Source organism: Desmodus rotundus, chromosome 1 (genome assembly GCF_022682495.2).
Source record: "Desmodus rotundus isolate HL8 chromosome 1, HLdesRot8A.1, whole genome shotgun sequence".
NCBI lineage: Eukaryota > Metazoa > Chordata > Mammalia > Chiroptera > Phyllostomidae > Desmodus > Desmodus rotundus.
In genome coordinates, this window is record NC_071387.1 from 134,362,647 (window position 1) to 134,381,099 (window position 18,453).

The 18,453-nt window shown below is 35.7% G+C and overlaps 1 protein-coding gene across 4 annotated transcripts in view; it reads left to right on the top strand.

Moving 5' to 3' along the window:
* LOC112307160 (uncharacterized) overlaps positions 1–18,453 on the top strand; it is a 748,094-nt gene that overhangs the window by 56,403 nt on the left and 673,238 nt on the right. For 3 of the 4 annotated variants that reach the window (XR_008425123.1, XM_053911039.1, XM_053911035.1), the window contains exon 2: positions 16,153–16,268. The gene's annotated coding sequence lies outside the window, so the exon portion shown is untranslated. Of the gene's footprint in view, positions 1–16,152; positions 16,269–16,352; positions 16,530–18,453 lie in introns of all 4 variants that reach the window. The other variant, XM_071219332.1, reaches the window with a different exon arrangement.

Below are 18,453 nucleotides of genomic sequence, written 5' to 3' on the forward strand. Positions count from 1 at the left end.
CACATAGAAATTGACCACACTTTCTTTCTTGTGTAGATTTTAATTTACCCTGGGCATAGCTGTAGCTACATTTTTTAGGGGGAGATTCCGAAATATCTATCACTAATTTCCTTGCACATTCTCTGAAAAAAAGAACAAAATTCTAAAATTCTTCTCAGTGGGTCAAAACACCTGGACATGTATGAGTTCTATGCGTTTTCATTTGCCTTCTGGCCATGTCCATTTTTCTGCTTTCTGGGTTGTTGGTTGTTCTTCTGGCTTGACGCACAGCTGTCTTTCAGGAAATTCCTTTCATCATCTTCCTGGGAATTTCCTTTGCCTTTCTTGCCTTATAAATCTCCTGTCTCCAGAATCCCATGTCTTCCTTTTATATGGTGAAGTCCCTTGTTTCTGTGAAGAGTGTCCCACTCTGCAGGAAGATTTCTCAAAGGAGATGAAAATTGAGTTGGATTTGAAGACTGTATGAATTTTCCAGAAAACACTTTCCCATGCAAAGTGCGTATATGATTACTCATAAGCATTAAAGAATTGTAAGTGGATCAGTGAGAAATTCAGTAGGTTTATTAGGTATAGTGTTTGGGGATGTAGAAGTTGATGCTGTACCATATGACCAAATTTTGAAGAGCAATATATGACATACTAAAGATTTTGAACTTTTTCTTAAAGGCCATAGTGATCTGAAGGAACTTTTTTAGAGAAGAGACATGCTTACATAATAAATACTTTCTAATGAATGTAGTTCTGGGAGCGCTTTTTTAGAGAATGGACAAGAGTGGAAGCAGGTGGACCAGAGGCAGCAGTTAGGAGGCCACTGAATTTGTCCAGTTGAGAGATAATGAAGGGACTTTAGTACATATACAGGCAAGAAGCTCAGCCAGATTTGAGAGAAATTTTATATACTTGAATGGACATGCCAATTCATGAGGAGCTTGGGAGGAAAGATGTCTTTGAGAAGACTGTCATTAACTCTGATAGAGATTAGATGTGGAGGAATGGAATAAAGGTTGGAAAGGAAGGAAATAAGTTTAGTATGCATATAATAAAGTTTGAAGACCATGGCATGGCACCAATATGGAAAATCTTGGCAACCAAATGAAATACAAAAAGATTATTAAGGTCAATATTGTATTGTGACTATAAAGGGTTATGAGATTATTCCAGTCAGGGAAGGTTCTCAGCATCACCTGGAGAATATTTTAAAAAATATCTCTCCTTTGCCTCTTCTGGAGATTCTTATATATCTCCTCCTAGGTGAAATTCAAGTATGAGAAATTTTATTCTTATAACTTAGTTTTTCACTCTCCTTTTAGTAAGAGAGAATAGTCTTGGATCTGTGCTGCTGCATAATGACCTTTAGATGAGCTGGTCTTTATTTTCCTCTCTCTTGCACTAGACAGTGACAGTAGTTGCAGAATAGGGATATACTTTTCAAACTCAAAATTTCTAGTTCTCAAAATTACTACTTTGTAATTTGGATGATAGATTATCTAGATAAAATGGATTTCATCTGACTGAATACATTAAAGATATTGTTGAAGAAAAAACCAAACTTGATTCTTTTGGTTTATCTAAACCTAAAACCTCCATTTAGATTTTAAATTGCTCTCACTTACTCACTAATGTATTCCCGCATTTACATTACATATACTTACACTGTCATATTTGGAGGGTTGCTAGACTTTGCTAAGTCACATTGACATAGACAAATGTAACCCTGATTTTGTTTGTAGAAGACAGCAATCTAGATTTCAAATGGATTTTCCAAGAGGGTAAATCATAGAGTTTGGAGTAAAACTTTAAATTGTAGCATCTACCTTGTCTTCTGAAAAACACCTTGTAAGCAAATTCTGTTTACCTCAACAGTGAAATCTGTATTTTTCTTGGGCAACACAGTGAGCTGAATGAAAGCAATCTTTTTCACCAGTTACGTTTTTTTTTTTTTTTTAGGGTTGTGTCCTGTTGGAGAAGTAGTTTTCAGATTTAATTATTTAACCATGTCGCCTTTCCTGTAAGCATTTATGTAAAAGTTTCCACAATGCGGAGAAGAAAAGTGGGCTTAGTGACAACACGGATTCAGACTGGATTTGGTGAGAGAGGAAAGGAGCCAAAGGTGTTCTCTTAGGCAGTTTTGTAAGGCTGTTTTGATTCTTCTGCTAATATCACAGAACAACTCAGAGCTAAATACCATCAAATTCTTCAAGGACTGTCTTCTAGAAACTATGTTAGGACATTCTCCTTGGCTGGTTTTGCAACTTTCATGTTTAAACAGATTTATTCCTTTCAAAAGAGAGTATATTTACTGAACATTGGCAAAATGCAATTATGCTATTCCCTTGGTTCATTCATTAATTTAACACACATTTACCAACCACCTTCTTTATACTAGGCAAATCATTGCTTTGTTAGAGTAACATAAAGTACTCACTGCTTTGATAATTTAGGAGGCTCTAACTATGGCTTGCAGCATGTCATTAAGAGTTGATTTCACCTTTTTAAGATTAAGGTTGTGATTGAATTGCTGAATATAATATTTTTATTTTTAATTTCTAGGTTGAATGATATATAAATCTTGAGCACACCAAATTTAATTTATATATATGTATATGCATATGCATATGTGTAAACTTTATATATGATATGTATTTTACATGTATACATTATTTAATACCTCATATCTGATATCTGGCTTAAGTGAAAGCCTATAATTATTAAAGAGTAAAAATTGCCTGATTATTTCTAGCTTAAAAGCTTACATCTATTTATAATACACATATATTGTTTTTTTAATTTATAAATAAGATTTTATTTATTTATTTTTAGAGAGAGGGGAAGGGAAGGAGAGAGGGAGAGAAACATCAATGTGTGGCTGCCTCTTGCACGCCCCCTACTGGGGTCCTGGCCCGCAACCCAGGCATGTGCTCTGACTGGGAATTGAACTGATGACCCTTTGGTTTGCAGGCCTGTGCTCAATCCACTGAGCTATACTAGCCAGGGCTGAGTTTTTTTTTTTTTAATTTTTAAAAAAGATTTTATTTATTTATTTATTTTTTAGGGAGGGGAAGAGAGGGAGAAAGAGAGGGAAACATCAATGTGTGGTTGCTTCTCAAGTCCCCCCTACTGGGAACCTGGCCCACAACCCAGGCACATGCCCTGACTGGGAATCCAACTGGTGACTGTTTGGTTTATAGGCCAGTGCTCAATCCGCTGAAGCACACCAGTGCCATATGTATTGTATTATTCTTGTCTTACTATCTGTCCCTGTTTCTGCTTCCCTTTCAATAAGAGCACTATAACAGTGTTTCAGAAAGGAACAGTCATTTCTTCTCTGAGAGTTCTTGCTTGTAGTACCTTTATCAAGAGTATTAACCTTTCAAATATTCCTTTTCTAGAAGGTTCTTATAATAGTATAAATGATAATAGTTGTCCCTTTTTAAATACTTAATATGGGCTGGGCAACATGTAAAACTTTGCATTTATCCTTTCAAACAAGTAAGCAAGTAAACATAAGTCCAGGGTGACTCTGTTCTTTTCAGGTACACTCATCTGTGGACCCTTATTGTCTCTTAGCAATTTATTCATTGGTTATTGTTTGAGATTACATTTCCAGGCCTTCTTAGATTTTTTCCTTTTGTTCTATGTTAAGTGGGAGATTAAAAACAAATAAAATCCTCTAATATTGTCCTGTTATCCTTTAGATGACAGTTGCATACAAGTCCAGAGAGGATCTTCAGGAGTGCAAACCAATTGAGTGTTTTCTTCCTCAACGTGGTGACAGTGGGCGGACAGTGATGGTCCCTGCTCTTGCTTGGCAGCCCAGGGATGCACCGTGGTTGTGCCTTCCCCTTCTTGCCCTTGCTCTTTGTGAGGTCTGGCTAGTTTCAGGGGCACTGTTACTGGATTCAGCATTGCTTCCAAACTAGTCCTTTGTTCACTCCTGATTTGAAAAGGGGTTTTGAATGACTCTGTCTCCCCTGTTTATATGAAAAAAGAAACAGGGCTAACTGTTTTATGGAAACCTCAATCTGCTGTTTGAATGAATTTTATGGTAGATGAATATAACCAAGACCGGTATTGACATTGCCTTCTTGTTTGGGGGCCTAATAAAAATTTTAATCCTTCTCAGAAAATATTGAATTGCTATGTCAATAAATCTTGTTAGATGCCTAAACAAGAAGTCAATATTTATTAGATAGACATAATAATGGGACTTAGTCTTCTGTATGTTTGCCATAAAAGCTTATATGCTGGTGATACTCGGCCAATGCAAATATTATTCATTAAATGTTCTTAAATTGGCATAATAGATTATACAGAAACATCAATAATTACTAAATATGACTGTAATCCATTTCAGTTCATCATGGAATTCTATATCCTTCAAGGAACTTTCTGTCAGTAACTGAACTGTACAATAGTTCAACATTCTCCAATAGTTTTCCTTCAACCAAATGAGTTATAGTCTTCTTTAAATGAAAACAAATGATGGCTCTATTACTAGTTATTCTTTGTGTGTGTGTATGTGTGTATATTGTGACTGATATTTAAATTGAAAAAATAAAGTTAAAGTTTCAATTGGGTATTAAAATATAATAATGTGAAATTAGAAAGTGAGATGAAACAATATATAATATTGGAAGGAAATTTCTCATGATTATTGAACTACTTCACTAGATTCATCTGTGAGTGAACAGAGGGGAAAGAATTGAAGATTTTTTTTTTTAGAGATAGTTGATGCTTTGCTCTGAGTTGCCACCGCAGGAAGGTGGGAGGCATGCCAACTCCTTTACGTCTAAGAAGAGTGCCATTCTGCAGGGCTAGCTGGAGAGCTAAAGATATCAGTCCTGTAGTTGGTATGCTGAGGTTTGCTCCTGCCTGGAAATCTGGAAATGAGATTTGGGATGAGAAGCTGCTTTGACAGTTGAGCCTGGAGAGTGCTGCTATGTTGAGATCAGCCCCTGTGATGAGAGTTTGTCCACTCAAGGTATATAGGAATGCTCCCTGTGGATCTGGCCTGAATCAAGTCGGAGAGCAGGCATGGAACCATCTGAGGTCTTATTCAACAGGGCCTTCTGAGTGGTAGAAGGACCTCCTCAGCAAGGAATAGCTGAGAATGACTGCCTAGAATCTGAGGAAGGCATGGCAAGTGACCGCCTGGAACAGAGGTGTATCTGCCTGGTTGCAGGTTACATGGGAGAGAGGAGTCCTGTAAGATACCTCAGACAAACTTATGAAAGTACCACGTAACACAAAGAGGTTAATGTTGACCAGCCTCAGGGAGTGTGAAGCTAGCCTACAACGATATTAGTTTCTATTTGTACCACCAGCCAGGAAGGAACTCCAAAAGTGGTGGCCCAGCTAAGAAGGCAGACTGGGAAAAACAAGAAAAGGACCATCCCCTTCCGTACTTCTCTTTCTGAAACAGAACAGAATCAGGGAAGGGGAGATCTTAGGTACAGTTGATAAAACCTTGGAATTGACCTCCTATTTTTGAATTGAGACTCACTGAGACTGTTTGCAACTGTGGAATGTCCTTGCTGAAGAATAAGTTGAATACTTAAGGAGTCTGCTCTAGTTTCACTGCGGGACAGGCAATACTACCTTCACTGAATATACTTTTAAAAGGAATACCTGAGGTGGGCATGTTTAATTCAAGGCATTCTTGACCTTTAATTAAGCCTAGTGGTAAAGTGTAGTAGGAAGGAGAGAGATTTCATGAAGAGAGTTGGAGGGGTTATTACAATATCTCAACTGAGAAGTACAGAATGTGGCTGCTTGAAGAGTAAATGGAGAAGGTAGGAGAAACGTATGGATAATACTACCTTTGCAATTTTTTTGAAGGGGTAAAGATTGGAATCGGATGTGATTTAGTAAGAACCAGTTCATTAAATATTTTCTTATATATTTTTATTTTTATTTATTTTTGATTTTTCAATTACCATTTATCGCCTCCAAACCCTGTCCCGCCTCCACTCACCCTCTTTCCCCGCAGTCGCCACACTGTTGGCTGTGTCAATGAGTTCTTTCTCTTTCCCCCCCTTTTTTGCTCAATTCTAACTTGTTTAAAAATAATCCTCTGCTTTTTGGGTGGAATAATGTCTACTTAGCTTGGTAGTTAAAGGATGTATAAAAACACGTTAGTAGCATTATAAAGAATTAATTCTAACAAGGTTAACAAATTGAAATTTTCTTTTGTGCCGCATAGACTATTTTTATCTTCTGCAACATTATCTTTGAGATGACTTTGTGACCAGGAGAGAGGAAAATCCACATTAAGTTACTTCATTTCATTTAGGAGCATAGATAAGATGGTATATGTGATTTAGCCCTTCTTCCTGAATGGAAAGAAATATTGATAAATATAGGTAATTACTAGGTGCAGTTTAGGTATACATTGGTAGATGTACATTATATTATACTTGGAAAACAAATAATCAAATAGAAAATAGACTCAAGAATAAGTTATAAGAATGGATAGGAATGTATATTTATACAGTCACAAATTTATTAACCTATCTTGATGATATTAATAGCGATTATTAAGCTATTTTAAGGCAATTTATTTATTATTTATTTAGAAAAAACCCATACTAACATTGATTTTGGATAACATAGCCTTTCTCTAACAATTGCCTTTTAATTGGAGACCAACCTGGGAAAGATTGATTAGCTCTGGGAATGCTTGATATTGATGCTTTATTTCTGGGCTACACAACACGTATTTTATGGGGTATGTATGAATAGTAAGTGATGACCTAGAAAGATTCAATTTATATTTTTCTTTAAAATATGCATTAAAAAAATCCCACAGGGCTTTTTGTTTTCTTTCTGTGGGTTCATTTTCTGCCAGTTTCATGGCTATGATAATATGATTCTCATTTTCTCTAAAGTTCAAAGTCATTCAGAATGAAGTTCGGTGAATTTGGCATCCATGGAGGCATAGTTTTAATACATTTGATTACTATGAGTGAACTGATGTGGAAGGATGAGCACAAAATATAAACTGGGAGGATAAGAGATCAAAGCCACGGGGATCAAAAAGGTGGTTCAGGCAAGAGACAGTGAGGATCTCATTTTCATCGAGGGTGGACCACCCTTAGCTGTAATCCTTGATGTTGAAATATTGTACCTCTTTTGAAATAGCACGTATTACCTTTGCTAGAAAAAATATTTGTATAAAGCATCTTAAACAAACTCAAAAACAAAGCCACAAAAATAATTATAGGACAAAGTTACATGTTGATAAGATTTTAGGTTAGCTTCCCTTTAACCTTTGTGAGTTTTCATGGGAACTACTTATTGTATGAAGAAATTATACATGCATGGATTAAAAATTCTGAAAACATATTTTGGCTGCATTTTTATTTATTTTAAATTAGTTTAATTTAAAAATTATATTAGTACCTACATCTGTATAAATCATGGCAGAAAATGACTTGTATCAATACATATACTATTGATATTTTTCTAGTATGTATGATCTATATAATGACAATTATTTTTTAAAATAAAAGACTAATCTTAATCACATACGAGTATTCTGATTTTACCTTAAGTTTTGTTTATCCAAATTGGATCTGTTCCACAGAGCGCTTCCTTTGCAGAAGGCTCCCATCAACAACTTCTTCCAGGTGCTCTGCCTGGTTTGCTCAGGTGAATTGTGTGTGCCTGCCAGCTAAATCATCTAGTTGCACAGAGAGAGTTTTATCATTCTCCTTGTGTTTGTAATTTGACAGTTCCTTGCATATCTAAAGATCATGCAGGGGTTTTATTTTCAGACTGCCTATGTCTCTAGGGCTGTTTCTGCCTCAGTTTTCTCTTGCCATTGGTTTTGAGTATAAGTCAGTGAAGTAAGGGAAGGAGAAAAAGGACACAATAGCATGTGAAACCCTTCCCCTCTCTCTTGCACTCTGTGGAAATCTTTTAATAATGAAACAATAGAACAATCAAATTCCCTGTGTACATACTATTCCTTACCACCATTTTACAATTAGCAAGTGTGAAAGAAATTGTACTGATCATTTTATGCTGAAATAATTTAAAAATATTAAAATACCTGTTCAAGCCTGAAATCTGAATAAAAGTTAAAAGAAGGAAAATACTGAAAAATGCAATGGTTTTATACTCTTTACTTATTTGAAGACTTTTTTTTTTTAAAGACAGGTTTTGGAAAAGATGGGACTATATTATTTTTTAAACAGCTTCTCCATCTTAAAACTTAATTTTTAGTGTTAGGACTGACTTCTAAAGCAGCCCTAAAGTAACTGTATTAAATACAAATTCATTCATTTTGAGGAAGTAGATTTATGAATTATTATGAAATAAATGTAATGTGTTTTATCTTTTTCTCATATTTTGAGTATTTTAAAAGCTGGAAAATTTTAGACGATCATTTAATTAAATGGAGAATTATTATTTCTGCCTAGATGGAATATGGCACATGAGCATCTACTTCCAATATGAATATCAGAATATATTTTGTCATCAGTAACTATGAGGTAACATGTGCCCCATTTTTAGCTGTACCTGTCATTTTCTCTCTGGTGAGAAATATAGAGAAGAGTGTATATGCAGTGATATGTTCATTTACAATGGTCAACTGCAAGTATTAATGTTGTATTTTAATATTATCATTATTGTTAAAGATGGTTAAAGACTTGCTATAGAACTAAACACCAATAAAGCAACTAGTCACATTTGTTGTGCTGTATCTTATGTCAATACATTGAAATTCATTGCAGAAATAATTTTAGCCAAAAGCACTGAGGGTAACATGAAATTGGAACATGTATTTTTTGCCTGCTTTTTCCTCATTTTTTCCTACCTTTAATGGCAAAACCTTATACTGTTTAATTTCCAGAACTCTGCTTTTATAGCATTATTTGGCTGTCGATGTTCCCATATTCTTTTTTGTCTAGAGCCCAGGTGGCAAACACAAGGCCCGCGGGCTGAATCTGGCCCTCCACCTTGTTTCACCTGGCTCCAGTACCTGCCGAGCTCTCGCTTAACTGTTAAGGAGTAGTTACATTTATACGTCCTAAAATTACATTCGGCCCTTTGAAGGCGACCATGAGGCTGATTTGGACCCAGTGAAAATGAATTTGACACCCTGGTCTAGAGAATAATGAATGGGTTACTAAGGTGACCCGTCTAGTCCTACATGATGGGTCGCTTGTTTACTGCTTTGTAACATGTTTCAGGAATCACCTGTGTTGTTTACTGTAGCATTCCCACCATGTGTCTGGTATTGGTAGGCGGTCACTAAATGTCTGTTATTTAAATTGAAAGAATAGCAAAGCTGGAAAATTTCCATACGTAAATATTTTGCTTACAGGGAAACAGGATTTCTACAGGCAAAGGAAGTCTAGGTTTTCCTAGGCTAGGATATAGAGCAAAAAGGAAATTTAATAAATACTTGAGAATTTAATTAAAAATAGAACCATGCAATTAAAAATGTAGCTCTTTGTATGCATTATTATTTAATGATACTTCCCCTTTGGCTTGAACTTTCAAACCAGCTAGGATCCACATTAAAGCCGTTAGTCCCATTACATCTTCTGGTCACCTGCACTCCAGGGCTGCCTATCTTGCCCATGAGGGTAGTGTCCATATGGATGGACTGGATTGAGCTTGAGGACTTACTGCTACAGTGATTATATTTCTTACACCACTGTTCACTGCTGGTAGCTATGGTTATAGTTATGTCAGCCATGATCAGGGCTTAGAAGCCAAATCTTTTTGTACCATTTACTTAGATATTTCTGCCAATAGTTGACAGATGAAAATCATCACTTTTCTTTCTAAATGATGTCAACAAACAAACAAATAACAAACAAAAACTTCCTTGCCTTACAGAGGTATGAAGAAGTTAGTATCCTGGTGTTTGTTCTCCTTTTGCTTTCTTTCCATTCAGACACTCTTGATACTGTAAGTATTCTTTTCTACTCCTTTTGCTTATGCTAGGCTGTGAGTCATACTAATTGCTGATAGCAGTGGGTTGTAAACTTTTTAAGCATATGTTAAGTATATATTGCATTGCAACACATATTTTTAAAACAAATGTAGGCTATTTGTTCTTTACATTTCATCATGGCTAAGGAGAAATTATGTCTGGAAGCCACTTTAAATTTTTGCTTCAAAATACATATATGATCATTTCCATATAATTGTTAACCATTTTATAAAATTTTGAAATTGGAATATTCAAATGTAATGATACAAAGTACACTAGTTTTACTGGTTCTTTGGTGTTATAAAAATTTTATACTCCTACATTTGAGTTTTATCTACACCTTGACAATAAGTGTCTAGTAAAGAAAATAGAAAGTAGTTTTATGTGTAGGTACAAAATAATAACAATCAAGCATATAACCTTACCGGATGCTAAAATCATTTATTTCCTTTGCTCCTGTAACCAGAGGTTAGCTTAAGCCCTCAAACCAGTGTGTCTTCTAAAATCTGTTTAAAACCTTTTCACAAACCTACAGTCTCTTCACCAATTAAGAAGCAGATTGTATATTAATATCTCAGGAAATTATTCAGACTGCTTTTGGAAGTGATGCAGTGAGCAAGGAAATTTCCATAACAATTCTGGCATTAGATTTTGGACAGATTTTAGTTTACAGAATTGAGTCACAGATACGATTAAATGATTTTAAACTTTTTCAGACCTATAACACATTGAGTAGCTTTTAGAGCCATTTATCATATTGTCAAATATTTTAAGATCTATGGAGAAAATATGAAGCCATTTGGCATTCTCTAGAGTTTGGGATAGCCATTAATTTATTTATTAACAAACATTTTTCAAGCACCTATTATGTATTGTCAACCGAAGGTTATTGGTGCCAATCCTAAACCAACAGGAAACCACAGTTTGGGGTCAGGCAAAGGAAACTTTATTCAGTGCAAACAGCCTACTTGTGATAACAGCACAGCTGTGAGAATAGCACTGTCGAATAGCTCAATAGTATTACAGCTCAGTTAGGATGCAGAATGCAGCAGGACCCTGAGGAGGCCCTGGCTTGGGGGTGGCCTTGGGGTCAGGCCCCTCTCTGGCTAGACAGCTCTGCTCTGGGCTTGTCTGATCTGCTCTGGTAAGACATCCTCAGTGTTCCAGCTCCAGATGGGAAAACTCGATCTTTGGTGGAAAGAGATAGTGCACTCCTCAAGCCAGAGAGGAGCTGACCTGTACAGACAGAAGTCCCTGATGCAAATGAGGACTCCAAATCCTTGCAGTTTGATTGGACCAAAAAGGTACTGTCCTGATTGGTTAGAATGGAGCTGCTCTGATTGACAAGTGAAGATGCTGATAGGGACATTACTTTGATTGGACAGGGGAAGTCTCAGTTCTGTTGCCTGAAATAGAATTCTAGGAACTTCTTTATAAGAGCTGGCTCAAGTGACAAACACAGTGCAGGCAGGCAGCTCAGTGCAGGAGGCAGGCAGCTCAGTGCAGGCTTCTCCCTGAAGTGTGGTGTGAATGAGAGGCCCCTGGGTAGAATTGACTGCGAGGCTCTGTTTTTTAAATTTGAGCCCAGTTAGCCACCAGGAGCCCTTCTTAGTATGTGCCTTCTTAATGAACACTATAAATCTCCCAAAGGTAGAAATTATACATAGAATTTCCCAAACATCAACCTATAAGACTGTAGATCATTATTTAGTCATAGCAGTCTTCTAAGACTAGGATTTACACTTTGTGTAAGTGATAATCATCGAACATTATTATTTCACGCATACTGACTTAGTTCCCCTTTACAACACCTATATGTATTAGAATGTTACCTTCCCAGTTTAACGGATGAAAAAACAGACATGAAGAGCCTTAATTATCTGCCTAAGATCACAAAGCCTTTAAAAAGCAGAGCCAGCGTTTGAACATCTAGCTCTGGAGTCCAGCCTTACTTAGCCTCATGTATTAGCAAGGGCAAGGATCCTTGATGTCCTCTCCGTTTTGCGAAAACTGGGCTTCTGGGTAGATTCAGTGAGATACAGGATGTAAAATGCATAGCTCTCAAAAAAGTTAGCTCCTTCCACTTTTGTCTTCATTCTTGACATTTAACATGGTATTTTATTATTATTTTTTAAACATGTGTATCTTGTTTCCTTAAAGAGATATCCTTGATTGAAGAGAAGATTTTGTGCCCCTTTTTACATCTTCATAAAACCCAAACCAGTGCTTTTTAGCTGAATTAAGAGTTCAATAATTAGCATAAATGATAGGTGGAAAATAGACAGGGGGAGGGTAAGAATAGTGTAGGAAATGTAGAAGCCAAAGAACTTATAAGTATGACCCATGGACATGAACTATAGGGGGGGAATGTGGGAGGGAGGGGGTGGGCAGGATGGAGTTGAGTGAAGGGGCAGAAAAGGGACAACTGTAATAGCATAATCAATAAATATATCAAAAAAAGAGTTCAATAATTACTTGTTATAGTAAATGGGCATTTGAAGATAGTCTTTTGATTTTTAAGATGTTGCTATTAATAAAGATTATTATTTGGCTCTTATAAATAGGCCTGAAAACACCAGTTTTGAATTTTTTTACATGGCCTACATTTATTGGTTATGATTTGGTAAACACAGATTAAAATGTCAATATGCAAATTCTGATATAAATTAGATATACATGACTTTTTCTATAATTCAAAAATGTTAATTTAAAATAATATTACAATTTAAAGTAAAAGAACAATAAAGCACACTCGACTGGCCTCCAGCTTTTGCCGGTGGGGACATCATTATCCACAAAAGGACTTGATTATGGTTTATTATCATACACAGACTTCTAGGTCCAGATTACATGCTGAGTCTCAAACTTAATTTTATTCAATTTTTCACCACAACAGTCTTAGCCTTTTAAAACATGGTTCACTGTACCTTTTAAATTATATTTTCACATTTTTCTTTAGTTAGTACCATGATCTTTGGCTCATTGGTCTTCAAATATATCCTCTCGTTTCTTTCTGGCTTCGCTCATGTTGATTCTTCTGTCTGTTGAAATTATGTGCATCTTCCCAGGCCTCTTTCAAATTTCACTTTCTCAGTGAAAACTTTCTTAATCTTTTCACCTGTTTATTGAATTGTAATAATCCAAGTTAAATTAATATAACAATTTTTTATGTCAATGTACCATTGTTCTATTTTACAGCAATATTATTCTGTAATATACATATATTCTAATTCTTCCTCCCATCTCCCACTTTTCACCTACTCTCCTCCCCTCCTCTCCAACTCTTGAATCAGGAGTTGAAAATAATAAATGAGTCATATTGATCTTTGAAAAATAATAATAAACAAAAATGATATATGTAAATTTTGAGTATTTACTCAAGGTAGATGCTGCAGTATAATATTTCTTTAGTTCACACAACTTACAATGGCATAGGTAATATTTTTACTCCATTTTATAGATAGAGAAACTCAGACCTAGAGAAGTTAGTTGTCCAGGGCCACGTAACCCGTGGGGGGTGGGGCCAGGATTTGGCCCCAAGCACTAGGATTCCAGAGCACATATTCTGAATCAGTATTGAAGAACACAGGCATTTCTACAGCTGTGTTGCCAATAGTGGAAGCTTAATAATTTTTTAAAAATTAAATTTATATTTTCAAAGAAATATACTTTTACATATCAGAGTTTGATATATCATAGTGTATTTCACTCATGCTTTGTTCAAATACATGAATGTAAAGAATCTTCAAAGTATCTTACTTTATATGAAATATTTTATGAGAATAAATATAATCACTCTATGTAATATAGAACATTAGACTTGAAAAACAAGGGATTTAAATCATTTGAATATCATGCCATTTGAAGAAGTGACTTTTCAAATCTAATAACTTCCCCCATAAGAAGCATTATTCTGTGTGAAAATTATTGATGATGCATATTCTTACTGCTTTTTACAGGCTATAGTTTTGGCTTATCTTGATAAATAATACAAGTTTATTTTCTTGCGTATTTATCCCAGGCCACACAGGGCAAATAGATTACATTTCATGGATCACCTGTGTTGGTTCAATTAGTAGTAGCTGCCTGGAGCACTGAGTCGAGAAGGATTCAGCATCTTTGCCTGGGTCCTCAGGAAAGGGTGCTAAATTTAGTTAGGAATATCTGATGTAAAAATGGGGCTGAGTTCTTTATAAATTTTGGATATTAATCCCTTATCCGATGTACCATTGGCATCTCCCATTTCGTAGTAGTGTCTTTGTGTTTTTGATGGTTCCCTTTGCTGTGAAAAAAATTTTTAGTCTGATGTAGTCCCATTTGTTTAGTTTTTCTTTTGTTTCCCTTGACCAAAAAGATATGTCAGAAAAAATACTGCTTTGAGAAATGTCCGAGATTTTACTGCCTATGTTTTCTTCTATGATTTTTGTGGTGTTGAGTGTTACATTTAAGTGTTTAATCCATTCTGAGTTTATTCTTGTATAAGGTGTAAGGAGGTGGTCTAGTTTCATTTTTTTGCATGTATTTGTTTAATTTTCCCAGCATAATTTATTGAATAGACTGTCTTTACTTCATTGTATGTCCTTATCTCCTTGGTCAAATATTAACTGACCATATAGATGTAAATTTATTTCTGGGCACTCTATTCTGTTCCATTGATCTATATATCTGTTTTTGTACCACCACCATGCTGTTTTGATTACTATGGCCTTGTAGTATAGCTTTATATTGGGTAGCATGATACCCCCAAATTTTTATTCTTTCTTCATATTGCTGAGGCTATCTGGTTTTTTTTGTGGTTCCATATAAATTTTTGGATTATTTGTTCTAGTTCTGCAACATATACCTTTGGCATTTTTACCGGGATTTCATTGAATCTATAGAAGTCATACTACTCAACACCACAAAGAAAAAATCCATACAATCCAATTAAAAAATGGTCAGAGGATCCTAATGGACCCTTCTCCAAGAAGATGTACAGAAGGCCTATAGACATATGAATAGATGCTCAATGTCACTCATTATCAGAGAAATGCAAATTAAAACCACAATGAAAAAATGTTGAAAAAAACCACAATAAGATATCATCTCACACCTGTCAGCACGACTATCATCAATAAATCCACAAATGACAAGTGTTGGCAAGGATGTGGAGAAAAGGGAATCCAGGTGCACCGTTGGTGGGAACGCAGATTGGTGTAGTCACTATGGAAAACAATATGGAGTTTCCTCAAAAGATTAAAAAGAAACACAAAACAGTAATTTGAAAGAATATATGTGCCTCTATGTACATTGCAGTGTTATCCACAATAGCAAAACTATGTAAGCAACCCAAGTGCCCAACAATAGGTAAGTGGATAAAAAAGCTGTAGCGCATATATACAGTGGAATATTACTTGGCCATAAAAAAGAATAAAAATCTTAACATTTGCAACAGCATGGATAGATCTAGGGGATATTTTACTGAGTGAAACAAGTCAATTGAAGAAAGACAAATACCATAGGACTTCAGTTATATGTGGAATCTAAAGAACAAAATAAATGAACAAACAAGATTGAAGCAGAACCATAGATACAGAGAGAAAACTGGTGGGTGCCAAAAAAACTGGTGGATATAGAGAGAAAACAGGGAGGGAAGTTGGGACACTGCGTAAAAGAGGTGAAGGGACTAAGAAGCTCAAATTGGTAGCTACGAAAGAGTCACAGGGAAGTAAGTAAGGCATAGGAAATAGAGTTGATGATATTGTGATAACTATGTATGGTGCCAGGTGGGGTACTGGAAATATCATGGAAACACTGTGTAAATTATGTGATTGTCTAACTGCTGAGCTGTGTACCCAAAACAAACACATAATGATAATAAAAAAACTGGGCTAATGCAAATAGCACCGTGCCTACCATATACTTGCCATTCCTGTTGTAGGCTGTCGTCTTTCAGTGCGCTATAGACGTGTGTTGGAGTGTAAATGAATATTAATATTAAGTAAAGCATAATGGAATAAGAAAAATGCCTGGAATACAAAGCGTGATTTATTCTAAGCTAGGTATTTTGGAATAGGCCACCCTTTGTAATATGTCATAATGAATATAATGTGTAGATTTTTTGGCATTATTCTTGTTAATATCTCTGCTTTCATGATGTTATGATCTACACTTTCCTATTTTATATTATAAATCCTGGAACTATTTTCTTATCTCTTTATTAGGCGCTATTATCGAGGAGCTTTCAAGCACTCTGGGTGATGTCAGGGATGCATTTCACTAAAACAGTAATTATACTTCTGGACCTTTGCACTGACAAAAGGAAAACATAAAATATGTGGTAAGTTTATCACATATTATTATTGATAATAATAAGTAAATTATTATCCAGCCTTTTCCTCAGGCTTTCCTTTCGTATCTACAGAATAAGGTCGTCGTTAAAGGCGTTGGATTGGAATGATGATGTTCTCTTTGTCAGTAATCTCACCTGCTGCCCCCTGGCTCTGCTTGTGTGGCACTTCTGCATCTTCGTTGTTCTTCCTGTACAAGACTGATAGTCGTACCTGTGAACTCCTTTCACACTGGGCGTTTCGTTAAGAAGGTTGTCCATGTTTTGAGTCTTTTGTCCTTGGTCTTATTTAATTGGTATGACAGTTTCACCCTGATTATAAAGATAAGTGATTACCTCTGTTTTTTGGAAGTATCATGTACATTATATGTGCTTATTAAAGGCTAAATCATATTCTCATTTCAAATTCTATAGCTAAGTTTTGTTTCACTGGGAATATCACAAACCTAAATTTTGCCACCATTCTCTCATTACACGTGTCTCTGCAAGCAGATTTTCATCCACACGAACCCAGGTCTTTACTTACTACAAGCCTGTTGACAGTGATCTCTATGCGGATCTGTAATAAGTCAGAAATAGCGTTGGAAAGATTTCTCATCTCAGTGTCTACATGACTTTAAGAACCTAAGTTGTAATGCTGCTTTTTGTGATATGGGTTTGTTTTTTGCCTAGGGTAATAAAAATTCAATAAGCATTCTCTCACAGGTAACTTTTATCCTCATCCTACAATTTACTATATATAATTATATATATATTTATTTATATACATATACATATATAAGAAGTTAACTTTGTAATAAAAAGGTATTTTCATTTTATAATCAAGGTGCTTGGTTGGAGGCACTTGACTTCACTCTAGCTAGTTAAACAGGAAAGGTATTCACGGGACCACTGGGGACTCTGAGGGAACAGATTCCGAAGGACTAAACTGCTAGGGACCCTGTGGGGCCGCTGCATGGGTGAAGTGCCCGAGTTCTGTAGCGGATAAAGAAGGTGGAGAGAGGAGGAACCTAGAGATCAGAATAGACTTAAATGACACAGAAAAAATTTTAAAGGGGACAAGATTAAACTGTGGTATCTAGGGATGCCTACTGTTAAATCATGAACTGAGGCATATTACAAATTTGAAGAGTTTGAGCAAAAATTCACTTAATTTGACCAGTGCTGATGAAAGTGGGTAAAAGCATTCCACTCCTAGAAGCTTGGGGAAAGATTTTAATAGAGAAAAAACAGAAGCAGTGTAAGGAAAGCATTGATGAGCTATAGCTAAAAGCCTAGCTGACTATTTGTGATCGGTTGTCCTTAGGTTACAATTTTGTAACCGTGAGGCATTTACAGGCTTAGATTTGGCTTGCTTATACAAGCCATGGCATTAGAGTCATTTCAGTCTGATGTTTAATTAATTTCACATTACTAGGTGATGGAACTGTAATGAGACAGAGGGAAGTGTTTTCTACAAATGGCAGGATAGTGGTTACATTTGGAGGAGTGAGGGACTTTTTTTTGTGATGGGTATGTTACACGCAGGGGCTTCTGGGTGGACTGCAATATTCTGTTTTATGATATGGGTGGGAGTTATAACTGAGTTCACATTAAAATAACTTAGGTTATTTATTTGTTCTTTGTTTTTCAAATCTGTGTTTTATTTTAAAATTAAAAAGTTGAAAATATAGCCCTGACTGGCTTGGCTTGGTTGGGTTTAGTCCCGAAAAGCAAAAGACTGCCGGTTTGATTCCTGGTCAGGGCACATGCCTGGGTTGTGGTTGGTACCTGTTCAGGGCGTGTTTGAGAGACAACTGACTAATGTTTCTCTTTCATATCAAAGTTTCTCTCCCTCTCTTTCTCCCTGACTTCCCCTAGCTCTAAAAAACAAATAAGTAAAATCTTTTTAAAAAGTTGAAAATTTAATTCAAAACAATAACTTGTCAACAATGTGTCAGTAGTAGCACCTTCCGATAGCAGATAGATTGCTTTTCAAACCATGCTGTGTTTGCATATGGGTACCATGTTTTTATTGGGAGAGTTATATTGGATAACTTTTACATTTGAGTCATACCTAAAAACTATTTTAACATTAATGTATAGACCAATGTACTAAGACTAATATAATATAAAGCTTTGCTTAGGTAAAAAACAAGTACATATATTCTTCAAGGTGTGGAATATTAAATACCAA